The following is a 15914-nucleotide window of genomic DNA, read 5'->3' as shown; positions in this document are numbered from 1 at the left end:
TCTTTCCCCTTCCCCCCCAGCCTCTCTCTCACCCTTTGACTCCTCAATCTACATTTTCACTGACTACCTGTCTTGTATGCTTACCAGACCAGCCTCTGGCTTCTTTACTTTTCATTCCATCCAGGAAGAGCGCACACTAACTGCTGAAACTTCCTTAGCCTGACGAAGGGTTTTTGAACGCAAAAGCTTACTTAATAATTGTTTTCCAACTATTTAAGTTGGTCTAATAAAAGATATCAGATTTACACAAAGAACCTTGTCTGCCTAGAGCCTTAATGTATGTTTTCTGCCGATTATAGTCTTGCTCCTATCTAGTCTAATGTGGAAAAAAGTTACAAAATTCAGATCAGTTTCCACTGAATTGTTTCCTGCCAATAAGAAATAACATTCAAATATTGTATGTAAATACACAAAAGCTTGTAGACTCATATTTAGGCTACAGCGTATCACAAAAAAGCTGGAAAAAGTGAGACAATCCATCACCCTATACCTATGGAAACTCCTTATTAATGGCAGAAGAATGGAAAGAAATACATAGCATCTACTTCAAATCATAGCATTATGTTATGGGTTTGCAAAAAGTTTGCTATCAATTTTACATTCCTCATGAGATACTGAAAACTATGGAAACAAAAAGTGGCAAGAATGGGAACATGTATTAAGTGACTTCATTACGATTGTCTGAGTGAAGCTCCCACATTATCCATACCCACTCAATACAACTTAGCATCCACTTCTTGCATTTGGATTGCTTGAAACTAAGCTAAAGTATGTTTTCAATAGATACTGGTGTGTTGTTTTTCCTTCCCCTTCCCCTTTTAACGTTAATATTCTCTATTGGACTTGGAAGCACAAAGAATAGGAAAAATTATGCACGATTATAGAAAACCAGGGTTCAAATTATGGGGGAGCTCAGCTGGGGGGTGAGGGGCTGAGGCCCCCCCACCATAAGACATGAGAACCCCCTGGTAAGATTTGAAAATCATAACCTGGGAAGCGGTCCAATTTTAGTAGGGCACTGTGATGGGTAGCCTAATTTTTTTGTAGACCTTCCCCCAAGAGGCAAAGTGTAATTTGAACCCTGTAGAAAACTAACTTGTCAAGAATTAACTCAACTGTGAAGGGAAGTCATCCACCCTCAAACTGGGATAAAGGGAGCTTACTTGTTGGGATGGAGAGAGAGAACACTTACCGCTACACAAGAGGATCACTGTACTGGAAATCTAAATATAACTTTAACCAGACTTCAGATCAGAAAATGGAAATGCAAAAACATACTCATGCCTGGGAGGATGGGTATGGGTAGACCCCAGGAACTCCGAGCTTTCATCAATTATTCAGTTCCCCCAGCAACTCTGGGCCATTATTCCCCACTTTTGACAGATTAATAATCATAGATATACAATCATTAATTACACGAATCCATCTACAACCTGATTGGATATATGTTAATGAAACTGGTTCATCATGAAAACCCAATCCCTAGCTAAGTGAAGAATTTATGATAAATACTTAACAACTATTTAAGTAGGATGGCCTCAGGTGTTATCAGTTAGGTTTCCGACTCCTGACCATTAATGTTATTCCTTATGGTAAAGTGTTTCAGTTGTTTTACTTTACTGTGGTCAAGCACTTAAAAGTCCATGCTTTCTTATTTATACCATCAAAAACATAGAATCTGGCCTTGCAAGCCTGTCTCTATACAAGGTTACCAACATTTGTTTCAACCCTTATATAATGGAGGATGTACACAAGTTGGAGGCACCTATGCCAAGGCCTCTGATGTGTTCCTTACAAACTGTAACAGTAATTTCTACATAATAACTGAATTTGTTAAAAAGAATATTTGGAATCATAAATGTGAAGCTCCTTTATTTTGATAAGTTTGTAGTTCAATACGTTTCCTTCAGTTTCTAAGAATTTCCAAATACAATGTAGCAATTAAACAGCTTTTAGTTCAGGGTTATATAATTTATATATAATTTCAATCTTAAAAATCACACATAATTAAAAGATTTACCATAAGTCCTAACTCTCCAAGTCTTGAGGAAACAAGAGACAAAGTAATAAGAGTAATTGAATAAAATAATTTGCCAATTATTTCACACCACCACAAATCAAAATGACACAGAAAAAGTAACGAGATTCACTTTGACTTCTTTCACATTTCTTTTGTTTTAGATTTATGATCCTTCTAGACAACAAAACTCACACTCTCTCTCAAGTGTCCTTCAAGTGCCCAGATCAGCTGTAGTCTGCACAATTTTAATGGGTTTTCACTTTCATTGTTAAAAAATAAGACTCCTGAAACTGATGTTATAGGAAAAAATCTCAATAAATGAATGAATCCCACAATATGTTAAGTACCCAGAAAAACTTAGTGTGTGCACATCTCCTTCATTTAAGACCTTAATGTACATGCACGTATGCTGTGAACACCCTCAGAAAAGCTACATCATGGGCAGCAGCATAAGGCGACACATAACTTACACAGTCGACCTGACCAGAAACCAGCATTTCTATTTTATGAAAAATTTCATGATTTCCAAATATGTTTTATCCCAAATTGGAGCACTACCTATAGCATTTTAATGTTTTAAAAAAATCTCCAAGAAGTGGTTTGCTTGCTTGTTTCTTAATGATGGCATGAAACATTTCCTTTGGAAACAAAAATATGCTTATTTTTTAACAAGACATGTTAATGACATGGTAGTGGCCAATAGCATGACCAAATAAATGTGACTTCCCAGTTATGCAGATGCATTACACTGTACTCCTCACAGTTTCACAGCAAAGCAGCAGTAGCTAAGAATCTACCCATGGAACATGCAGAAAGTGTCTGAAGTCGTTGTCCTTCACATAAGAGAAAGGAAGCTTGTCTAAAATCAGCTTGCTATACATTTTCTAGATGCTTTCACAGCCATAGCGTATTTGGTGACTCAGAACTGTGCACCAATTGTGCATTTGGTAAGTGGCTCAAATGAGACAAACAAAAAAAACTGGGCAACTTGTAACAAACTACTTGGAGCCAAACAGTAAATTCAGAGCAGAATGCTACAGTAGGAATGAAAAAGAAATTAAATTTTACTTTGAGTCATTTGAATTTTTTTCATTGAAAAATTAAGTTGAAATGGACACAAGTGCACACAACCTTTAGTTTCAAAACAATTACATTGCTCAGCTAAAATACTTTTGCTGAAATATTCTAAGCAAGTCCTAAGCCACAGAATCCCAACATCACCCTTTTTGTGTGAGCTGACCTACCAAAATGAAATCTAGATGGAGTCTCTGCATTTCCTGCTAGGTACCAACCAGTATTACAGCAAAATGCTTATCACCAACTATAGTCTTTTGCCATATATGAGCTTATGGTCATTCCACAATTTCTCTCTAAGTAGACAAAACACAAATATTATCACCCAGCCTTAATACTTGACTTTATGTGATACAAGCTACTGAAATTTTCAGTGTAGGAAATCCATTTCTTTTGCACGTCATTCTATGAACAACAGATACACACACACACACATACCCATATATTACAGTCTGTTTTAAGAAAACTGCCCAGAGTCTGAATTTTGCAATCCGTTACAAATTATTGGATGGCTTATATTGTAGCACACAAAACTAAGACATATATACAAAGCTCTCTTTGAAAACTGTGTGTTCACCACAGATCCATCTAAGACCATTCAGGTCTTTAAGTTGTTCAGAAAATTCCAATTAAGCTTCCGTATAGGTGGTCCATAATTGAAACCTTGGAAACTCTGGGCAATTTCTAACTCAGACCTGTATCCGTAACTGGCCAAACCACAACACCAAACACAAAGAAAGTTTTCATTTGGGTTTGAATCCAAAGTCTGTAGTTTGGATACATTAAGCCTTACAAAAACATTCCTTTCCATGTTACACTTAATCCTTTTAATAATAAATCATGACTAGGATCAGTTAATCATTACTTAAGACCCATGATTCTTAACCTAAACTAAAAGTTGACATTTTCTGCGGGGTGCTAAGAGCTTAAATAAGGGGTGCCTCTCTAAAACAAAGTTGAGAACCACTAATTTAGACTAAGCATACCATGACGATGATCATGTGTAAAAACTCATTTCTGTCTCAAAATATATTCATTCTCTTTTCACTTTATTTCCAGAGGCTTTTTTTTTTTTTTTTTTTTTTTTAAATAAAAAGCATGGAAAGCTTGCTTTCCTAAACAGCTTTGAAATTCCACCTGTCCTGCCAGAAGGGATTTTTACTAGTCAGTGTTTTTTCACTGGAGGTCACCCAGCAGGAAACCTCCTGATTTCAAACCTGAACATGGTAATGTTTGCTTATGCTTTCTTAAACATTAGGTTGCTGAATGTTTCTGTTATTAGTCAATGGATCATCGTTACCATTTCCATTTCCTGAGCTCTCATTTCTTTTCCTACCACTTACTGTTTCATTAATATTAAACAGCTTGTCCCCGATAGACTGTTGCTATCAGCCCCATTTTAAGCAATTTCTTTTTCACATGGATCATTCTGATTTGCAACCTTCTAAGCAGAGACCTCTTCAGAGGTGACATTTACGACAGACATGCTTTCATTACAGTAGTCATTTTCAGAGTCCGATTATCATGCAGTAGCCTCTATACTACAGCTGGTTGAATAATGTTCACCAAATAATTTATTTGATGAACTGTGATATTTTTCTAATAAATTATTCAACCAGTATTTTTTTCATTACTTGCCAAACTCCACTAAGTTGAAGCAGTTGCTCCTCTGTGATTTTCATTAGCTCTTGGAATTGGACTGATTTATATGTGGTTTTGCTCATTATCTGAATAAATAAATATTACATAGTTTGAATTAAATAAGAACATATTTTATAGACAAATAGACACATCTGGTTTGATTTCATCCCTATATTCTGCAGTATAAAGTTGAAGAAATATAGCACATTTACTGCTCTTTTATCTAAATACATTAATATGGTCCAAAGTTTATTCTTTGATATTCAACAGCTGCATCTTGTTTTACAACACTTCAACTATTTAAATGTCACGATAAAACACTTTTACAGTTATTTACATGGATTCTAAGAAAATAATCCTTTGGGTGAAACAGTTTTCCTTTATTTACAAAACTGACTTCTATTTATATAAGTCAGTGACATGTTTGTAATGCATACTTCAGACAATCAGCGATTTGGACATAGACACAGCTTTAAAAGTTTTTTCTACATATCCTGAGGTAGTAGGCATGGCTTGTGATTGCTGCGATGCTGAGGCGCATGGAGCGTCCCACAGGAGTGAGGGGGAGCCCTCCACATGCTCAGTGGTGAACCTGGAAGTGGACGGGAAGTACTTCCAGTCCACTTTCAGGTCCACCAAGGAGTGCACTGGGGAGCCCCCACCCCGCACTCCCCTGGCTTGGTGACTGGTGCCTCCAGGGTCTGGTGGAGGCACCCGGGGTCCCCCTGCAGTTGATCACTGAGTTGGGAAGGCCCAGGGTGGGGCCCAGTGCACCCCCTGGCAGACCCGGACGTGGACTGGAAGTACTTTGCCACTGAACATGTGGAGGGCTCCCCTGCACTCCTGTGGGACACTCCATGCACCCCAGCATCGCAGCAATCACAAGCCACACGCCTGCTACATCAAGGTATGTAGAAAAAACTTTTAAAGCTGTGTCTATGTTCAAATTGTTGGTTCTCTGAATCCGTATCAAATCTTTAGATTCAGGTTCGGCTGAATCAAATCAGGGACAGTGATCCCAATCAACAAATTAAATCACTGTCCCCAATTCAGACCAAATCTAAATCCAAATCAAAAAGGGCCCATTCGCACACCCCTAGTATCCAGGCTACCTCTACACTTAACACTGCAGTACAGACATACCCTTAGTCAAGCTTCACTAGCAGATGACAATCGTTAGCCTTTCCCCTAATGTGTCTGCAGGAATCTTTCTTTGATGTGTTTGCATACTGTACCTGTCCTTAATCTTGATGGGATATATATCACTTCCATCAAGCAAAGAATGTGATAATCCAGAGAGGGTTCAGATTAGAAATAAATATTGACTCTTTAGGAGCTCAAATTGGCTCTCCTGATTTTTCTTACAAGCAATTTACAGTCTCTTAAAACACTTGCTGTTCTTTTTTCATAACTAAAGTTTTTGAATCATTCTAAGCCTGTGTTATTATTTCCCATTGCATTAACACTTTTGATGTGATGACCTTTTCTCTTTTTCTCCCTCTTTTTGTCTTGATTTATGTTCAAAGATAATCCACTAATCACTTTACGACATCTGGGCAGATCAGTGTCCCCTGGACAATACCTTTTATAGATGGATGTATTACTTTTATTTGATGACAGCTTCCTGCTGTCCTCCATAGGCAGATCAATGTGGTCTCAGAGCACAGGAGTTTTTTGTACAATTCATTATGTGAAATATTACTTGACCAAGTTAGCAAGTAACATTCAGCCCCAAATCTGGTAATCATTTAATTTTAAATAGATTTCTGGCCAGAAGACACAGGTGCACTACGTGCATGTACATCACAGTGGAACTGAGTGATTCAAGGTGGAAAAATCTGCATGCATATGTTAACATTAAAAGGATTTTTAATCAAAGGCAAGTATCTCAATAGGAATTAATACTAGCCTGAGTACTCACTAAAAGCCATTTTAGCTCAAAAATTTATTAAATCACATTTCAAATTGAATATGTTATGTTTTTCCAATCTCATGTGATAATTTCCTTTATGCTGGAGCTAGATCTTATATCTGGTTCACTGACTTCAAGAGGGCTCTGCACAGACCCAGGGATCAACCTGCATGGATTGCATTGGATCATGCAGGCCTTTATCCTGATTTTTTAAAGACCTGCTGCTGTCATGCACTTTCAGTGATTAAAGCACTTTCTAATTAAAGCACCTACAGAGTCTGATGTATTAGCATAGGTGGTGGAAGGCCAGGGCTAACAGGGCTCAGCCCCCACCCCCAAATTCAGGGCAACAGTGGCAGTGGATAGAGCTACAGGGCATCCTGGACACAAGCTCCAGGAGGCTGCAGCAGTGTGGGGGAGAGGGGAGAAGCGCAGACAGACACAGACACAGCCAAAGCCTGTAGCAGACCAGCAGCATATCCAGCACAGCAGATAAGTCTGTTGTGGGGAAGTGGGGTTGGGGGGCAGTTCAAGACCCCCATGATGAGAGAGGGAGTGGGGCAAAGGCAGGGGTAGGGGCCGGGATGAACGGGCTCCGGGGCCAGGGTGGATCTTGGATTCTCGAAGCCCAGGAAACTTGTCCAGAGGTGTAGGGGGGCTCCAGCCTCTGTGTGCACCTCAGGGAAGGCCCAGGGAGTACATGTCCCTGGATCCATGCACAGGGCAGAAGTGGGCTGCCACTGCAGGCTGAACTCTGTATCCTGCTGCTGCTGTCCCATCGCAGCACAATGCCATGTGCTTGCTGCACGCAGGATGCAGAACCCAGTGCACAGTGGCAGCCCACTTCTGCCCCATGCACATATCAGGGGAGCACATGCCCCTGGGCCTTCCCCTGGGTGTGCACAGTGGTGGGAGCCACCCCGCACCCCTGGACTTGCTGCCCAGGCTCTGAGTATCCAATGACCCTCCCCATTCACCCCAGCCCCTGCCCTACTCCCTCCCTCACTGTGGGGGCCTCGATCTGCCCCCCACCACTACCACTTCCCCATGACATACTTACTTGTGGGGGGGTAAGCATGCATGCACATAAGCACACATGCATTCAGCCCCTCAAATACTATTTTCTCCCTCCACCTATGTGTATCAGCATCCCTGGCTTCAAAGTGGTGGCGGGAGCACTTTAACTAAAGCTCATTCAATGAGCTTCAGTTAAAGTACCCCCTGCTGCCATTTTGAAGCACAGGGATGCTAATACATGAGATATGGAGGCTGGCTAATTAGCATGCTCCAGTAGACTGAATTAATCAAGTCTGCTCTGATGCACTATAATCACAGTACATCAGAGCAGCGTCCCAGCATGTCTACAGGCATCCTTAGATGCTGGACATCCTTGGGTAAATGATTGCCTGTGGATGCAAATGCGTAGATTCACTGTCTCACTAGGAACCTCCTAGCCCTATGTTGCTATGCTTCTCATTGAATGAGCCAGCTGTCCTTACAAAATGATTGTTTCTCAATAGAGATGGCATACAGACAGGAACAGACTGACTTACAATACTAGAGAATAATGCAATGGTCCTTCTCATTCCTATTGTTTTTGTTTCAGATTTAATCCAAACCTGTAAGGAGCATATCTTCTAGTTCAATTTAGAATTGACTGAATTTTAAAAACCTGCTGCTGCCATGAAACATCTACCATCCAAGAACAGTCAGGACTTTTATATTCTAATGGAGAGAACAGTTTTCCTGAACCCTAAGCAAAATTCTTGCCAGTTGCTGAAAATAGTACTTGCTTTAGAGAAAAAAAACATGTACCTCTATTGCAAAACAAACTCTGACTGGTTTACTAACGCGAAAATCCTTTTTAATCCTGTTTCACAAAAACCTTTTGTATCACATTATTGAACATGAGTTCCCACTCCAAACATGTTATCTTATAAACTGATTAAATAAATCTTTTTTCCAAGCTACTGCCATTTCTCACACCATACAGCATGATTTAACTGTGTGAGACATGCTTTGTTGGCTGATATCAAACAGAATAAAATATAATAAGTACTTTGATAAGGGACATCATAGAGGCTCTCCAACTGATGGATAAAATAATAAAATTAAGAGAGACAAAAATGTTATTCAGTTATATTTAACTTTTTGTTCTAGATATCAATATAGTTAGTTATTCTGCTTCTTCTTTTCCTCATTGCTGTTTGTAATATCCTGAGTGCGCTGCTTGAATACAGGGAAAAGAATACAGCGGGATAATTATGTTGTGGTAACTAAAAAAGCTGATCTGGACTCTACTGTAGTAGCTTAGAGATAAATCTTTTCCCCCACCCACACTGAGAGCCCTGACCCAGATTGGTCATACAACAGCAAAATAAACATACTTGAAGATATTAGTATAGAATACAGAAAGCCTGAACAGAACAATACAGATCTGGATAGGCTATGAAGTAACATGGAAGAATATATAAAAGTGAAATCCCAGAAGATACTACTGCAGCCAGAACTGCAATCAAACCTGAAGGACAGATGGAGTCATGGAGAAAAATAAGAAAAGAACTGTAAGATCAGGATCAGAATGAAATGAATACAAATGAATTCACAAAGAAAACAAATGAAATGAAATCCAGCCTATTTTATGGTTTCCTAAGGGAAACTGGAACACATGGATTTATTTCCCTTCTAAATGGAGAGTAACCATTGGAAGATGGTTTGACACATGGCTCTCAGAGTTTGTGCTGTGACCATGCAATACAAGAGAAAGTGCTACCCAGCTTGCTGCACTCATGGTATGGCCAAATATTACTACAAGACAGCTTATTGAAAAATAATTTAGACAACAGCACTTATTTGGGTCATCTGGATCCATCAAGATACTTTGACACATCCTTCAGCTGTAATCCTCTATTTATGGAATATTCCTATACCTTAGCAAGTCAAGTAATCATTGTCACTAAGTCTGGGCACTGCTGGACTCCACCATGTTGTCATACCCTGGCACCATGGGTCATGAGTTTTCTTGTGCCTGCACCAAGGTAAATGATACCTGTAGCAAAAAGGGTTAGATTATCTGGCAACAACAGAAGACTTTTTAACTGGATCCTGGAAAAGTGACATGAAGAAGACTGGAGAAAGTCATGCTGTAGGGAAAGCCCTACTCCAGGCAGGCAGGGCCTTCTGTTTATCACCCACGGTACTGGGCGTTGGCAACCTTCATGAAAATGTCTGCTTCAAATTCATTTTGGCAAATGTGGGATGTTACCTCCATCCTACATAAAAAGGAGGTAAACATGACTCTAAGTAGAGGGAACAAAAACTGGACAGAGGGAGAGGTGGAGGGAGAAGGAAAGGAGAGAAAGAGGGGTAAGAGGGAGAAAAAGGGGGAGGGGGAGGTTTACTCAAAAAAATTTACTAATTACTTCTAAGTTAATAAAATATTATTTATTTTTTTTATTAAACTTTCTCTTAGATGGCATACACACATGCAGATAATTTGAGAGAATTCACCTGCGTGTGTTTTTCTGGTAGAAAATAATTTACTGAGAGATGCCTAAATATACATTTGAATACTGCGGCCCTGAAGAGCAGAGAGCTTGCAGTGCTCACATTGTGTAGTCAAGGGACCCTGGTGTGCTCTGCAGGCTCCCTCAATTTTCCTACAGATAGATGGCAGCAGTGGACAGGAAAGCCCTGACAGGCTGACCCAGACTGCTCAGTCTCCCTGAAGGCAGCACAAGGTAGATTGTGAAGAGGACATGTTCTGCTCCCTGCTCAGCTGGAGCAGCGAAGTCCAGAAAGCAAAACAGTGTCTCCCTGGTGGGGAGGGCTAGAAGCAAAGCAACCTAGGATGGTGGAAGACTGTGCTCTGGCATCTCTGATAAAAGAATGTGTACAGACATTCGCTCTCTCTGAAGAAACTCTCTTGGGAGTGATTTAACACTGGTTGTTCCCAGGTTATTTCTCTTGGAGTGGTCATTTTTGCTCTGTGACAAAAATCCTGAACATTTGTACATCAGTGGTTTACACAAGAGACTCTCTCAGGAGAAACTGAATGTTTGAACATGGCCTTAGTATTAGAATATGTCTACAAAAGCCATAAGAAAAATAAAGATGCGACTAACATCAACTTCAGAACTCTTTTAGATTAAAAAGAAACAGATCCTCATATTCCAATATCTGAGACTGTATACAATATTCATTAATACAACATCTAAACACCTCATAAGACAAAGCAACAGTATTTACCTCTCTCTTCCATCATCATCATCCTATACTGTATTTACTTGAATATAAAACAATAACTACTTTCTATTTATGGAAAATGTATAAATCTGTCATCATTCCCCTCCTTCCTAATTCTCAGATCCTACTCTCCCTAAACACATAGAAGTAAAGGGCATATCTGAAAGCACCAACCCTGAAATAAACATAGTTTACCATACAGGCAATTTACAGATTTACTTCATCCAGAATGTATGCATTTTGCCTTTTTTGAAACTGCTGCAAGTTTTAGCACAGGTACTCCATAAACACATTTTAAGCAGTACTTTTGTATCTATTCATATATAATACAAACTTTTTAAAAAAGTTTCCATATTCCAAGCCAAATTAGCCAAATCAAATTCCAAATCCGTGAGTCAGTCCAGAATCATAAGTGGCCCTGCTACCGGCAAACATCCTCCACCCCTTTCTGGAGCTTCACGTGTTTCCATATCCTTTGGCAGGCATCCTACCTGCAGGCCCAAGCCCAGAGGCTTGGGGTTCGGATGCCCCCAAGTTTTGCTTGCCCTCAGCACAGAAGCAAGCTAGAGAGGAGTCTCCCCTCTCCATAAAGTGGGCATAAAGCCAAGACCTTTCCACTCTAGCAGCTAAGTGGGAAGTTTACTATACATTACCTTTGCAGGTACTATCCCCATGTCAGGAAAGTGGTCTTCTCTGGGTGTGACTCAGAAGACTGTCTCAGTGATCATGGTGTTTCTCTTGCCCAGCAAACATAGACACTATGCTTGATCTGAGCCGACAAGATTCCAAGAAGCAATATAGTACAAACTATGCATGATATTAGTCCAAAGCCAAATGACTCAATTTACCATATAGTTCATTGGGCTGGGCCCCACCAGAATCAACAGCATTTCAAGCCATGGTGACCCCACAGCTCAGCACTGCTCAGTATGTGTGTATACTCCAGATATCATCCAAAAAAGGAAACAGATGCTAATTAAGCCCCCACTCATAACTGGAACAAGGTGTTCTCACAAGTCCTGGGATCCTCCAAAAATGTATCCAGTTTTTTAAATAAGACAGTTGATAAAGAGATACAAAGAAGGTTGTAAAGATATCCATTTTATTTTTATTGACTTGGAGAACGCCTAAGATCATGTACCCAAGGAGGAAATATGGGAGTGCTTAAGAGTTAAAGAGGTGCTGGAGAAATGTGTCAGAACCATCAATGACATGTATTGGAAATGCACAATAAAAGTAAGGAGCAGTTCAGGAGAGACAAAGAGTTTTGGTATGAAGGTAGGCATATGTCTAGGGGCAGCTTTCCATTCCTGTTTACAGTCATGATGGATGTGTTTACTGAACAAATAAGAAGAAGACCACCTGGAAATATGATGTTTGCAGACAATGTAGTCATTTATGCTGAGAGTGTAGAGGAAGTGGAAGCTGGACTGGACCAATGGAGAAAAGTCCTAGCGGGAAGGAGGAATGAAGATTAATCAGTCCAAAATGGAATAAATACATGTGGTTTCTCTGAGGTATCCATGTTGAAAATGTTATAATCGTTGAGAAACGTTAAAAAAGTTGACAAGTTCAAGTATCTGGGGTCAACTTTTCTGCAGAATACAAGAGTTAAATGAAGAGTTGAACCATCAAATAACAGCAGGGTGAATGAATTGGAAATTGGTGACAAAAACATAATGCGACAAGAGAGTATAAATGAAGCTGAAGGGGAAAGCCTACAAGATACGTGTGTGTCCAAGCACTACTGTATGGAGCAGAAGCATGGCCCACAAAGAAAACTCAAGATAGGAGACTAAATGTGATAGATGAGAATGCCCTGATAGATTTATGGAGTGACAGACATGGATAAAGTAAGAAATACTTACATCAGAGGATCAGTGAAGGTAGTGGAGGCATCTAAGAAAGTACAAGAGAGAAGACTGGCATGGTATCGGCATGTTCAATTGAGTCTGGAAGAATACATGGGAAAAGAAGTTACCAGAATGGCATTACCAGGGCAATAGTGAAGAGGAAGTCCAAAGATGATATGCAAAGATATAGTCAAGAGAAACATGAGAGAGAAGGAGTTGGAAGAAGACATGTATGACCAAAGCCAGTGGAGTGCCAAGATTCACAACAGCAACCCTGTTTAGCTAGGATAAGCGAAGGAAGGAGAAGAAACAGGAATCACTAGAAACAGGAAAGAATGGTGCAGATTAGTTGTGGGAGTGAAAAGTCGGGGAGTCTAGGAGGTAGGATACTTGCCAGTGGTAGTGCCACACAGACCTGAATGACTGAGCTGTGCTCACTTGATAGAAGTCAGAACTGATCTGGCTGATTTGGCCTGAGAAATGAACTTAAAATAAATAAGTAAATAAATAAATCAGTATGTTTGCCCCATATAGGTCATATGTTTTAGTCGTGGTCAGTGATGGCTCCGCTTAATCAACTTCATAGTTGGTTTCCATTACTGAGCACATGCTGCTTTTGCCAGCAGTTTTATGATACATGATATATTTAATGAGGTTTCTTTTGTATGCAATTATAAGATGAGGGTCTCTCTGATATGTGTGGGAGGGGGGAAACCTAGGTTTGTATTTGAATAAATATGGTAAATTGGTTAGTTTTAAATTGTTTCTTGTTTGCTTTATTTAATAATAATAATGTCCACTCTTAAAGTAAAAACACATTTAAACCACCAGTTTCAGGACAGCCATTAGACACAAGAGTTTAAATAAGGTAGAGAATCTATATTTAGTGCTTGTGTAGTCAATGGAAACCTATGATAGTTGAAGGACTTTCAGCTACTTTATCAATAAATTGATTGAAGTGGAAACTGAGATGGAAGTGAGAATTAGGGCTATAGGCAATTTCATATAAGAGTGTATGTCTGCTTCGTAACAGACATTTATATACACATTCACTCTGTATAAACATTCACTGCAAAAGGCAGGCAATTATGTATGTCACCAAGTTGCATCTTCATTATGGAATGCCTTATCTGATTGATGCTTTTAGTATGTTCTTGGATTGCAATTGTATGTACAAGCTTCTCTAAATTATAGAAAATAAACGTATACTTTATTTTTTGTTAAAAAGAAGAAGAAAGAAGCATCCAGTATATGCACTAATAATCTAAAACCACATACAAACACATCCGTTACAAGAAGCCGATCATAACTTATCCACTGAGGTCAAATATAGTGACAAAAATAGCTAAAATTACTGTGTGTTACATATCAAATCAAGATAGTGCAAAGAAAGGGGTCATTTGGCTGCTGGGTTATTAGGAAGCTAAAGCAACAAGCCTGTTTCATAGTAGTAAGATTTTTAATGGGGAAAAAATACCATATTTTAGAAAACCAGTTGCCAGTGGTGTTAAGGTAAGACTGGACTATGAACCCAGCAATTCCCTTAGGTTTTAAACTTGTATAGAAACTTGATTCTAATGATATTTCCTCCCTTTGCAAGGTAATAGCTGACAAGCACAAGAAGTCCTGGGTATTATTAAATAAAATAATACCAATACCATGGCTAATACCATGCCAGTCTTCTCTCTTGTACTTTCTTAGATGCCTCCACTACCTTCACTGAGGCAAGCAGGGCCTGTGGTGGGAGGAGGTTAACCCTTTAGTGAGTGGGACGAGGCAGCTGAGTGGAGCCAGGCCGGGTCTCGCCCCGCCCAGGCCCCTACTTCGCCCAGCCCCCCAGAGAGCCATATGAACAGGCTACGCAAACAGGCTGTGCTTGTCTACCGGAGCATGAGTTAACGTGGAGTTCGTGCAGGAGGGTGCACAGAAGGGCCAGAGGCCCTGCCTGTGAGCCCCGCAGGGTAGACAGCCCCAGCCGTAGCCAGCCTACCAGACGCATGACGTGGATGGGCACGTGCCACACCCCGAGGGTCCCCAGATGGAGCCCATGGTTCCAGGCTCCACACAGACGGAGCCTCTGGCTCTCGACTGCAGGGGCTGCCTGTCCCTTTTGCAGGTTCTGGGTCCCGGGAGCATGGCCACCTCCCCTTATGTGGTCTGCTCCCTTTTGGGGTCTCTGGCACGCCAGCTGGAAGAGCTCCAGGCCACAGTCCAGAGATTGCGTGCCATCAGGGACTGTGAGCAGGAGATGGACTCCTACTGCCAGGCTCTTCTCCCCCAGGAACCAGAGGGTAGACCACGGTCTCCCTCCAGGACAAAAGGAGAACTCTGGGACCTCCCACTCTGTCCAGTGGCTAGCCACACCAAGACCCCCTAAGGCCCGCCACACCAAGACTCCTGCCCCGCTGGAGCTTAGCAACAGGTATGCACCTCTTACTGCTCCAGCAGAGCCTGCTGAGTTGCCAGCTCCCTCAGGCAACACAGGCTCAACTGCAGCTATGACCTCCACTCTCCCCAAGACAAAACGTAAAGTATTTGTCATGGCAGACTCCATCCTGAGGGGGACTGAAGGGGCAATCTGCTGCCCCGACCCCTTATCCTGGAAAGTCTGCTGCTTCCCAGGGGCCCGCATCCAGGACATTGCGGACAGGATAAGCTCCTCCAGCCCACAGACCACTATCCCATGCTTCTTATTCATGTGGGCACCAATGACATGGCTGGGAACACTCCCAGCTGGGTCATGAGGTGCTACAGGGATTTGGGAGCAGGGCTAAAGCGTCTGGGGACACAGGTGTGTTCTCGTCGATCCTCCCAGTCTCGAGGTATGGGCTGAGGAGGGAGAGGAGGATCCATGTAGTTAACAAAAGACTGCAGCGCTGGTGTCATAGGGAAGGCTTTGGCTTCCATGACCACAGCCCACTCTTTGGTGAGAGAGGCAGCGAGCTTCTGGGAAGAGATGGCCTCCACCTCTCTCCCCTGGGGAGGAGGCTGTTCTCAGCCAGACTGGCTGACCTGCTCCACCAGGCTTTAAGCTAAGCCCGCTGGGGGACAGGGGGACTACTGCCACTGCTGGCCTGCTGAGCGACCCTTGCAAAGCCAGCGGACCAATGCACTTAAGGGAGCCCACCCCTGCCCCAGCCCTGGCACAATCTGTGGGCAAGGCAAGAGC

Source organism: Crocodylus porosus, unplaced genomic scaffold (genome assembly GCF_001723895.1).
Source record: "Crocodylus porosus isolate Cpor-Errol unplaced genomic scaffold, CroPor_comp1, whole genome shotgun sequence".
Classification (NCBI taxonomy): Eukaryota; Metazoa; Chordata; order Crocodylia; family Crocodylidae; genus Crocodylus; species Crocodylus porosus.
This window is presented reverse-complemented; position numbering follows the sequence as displayed.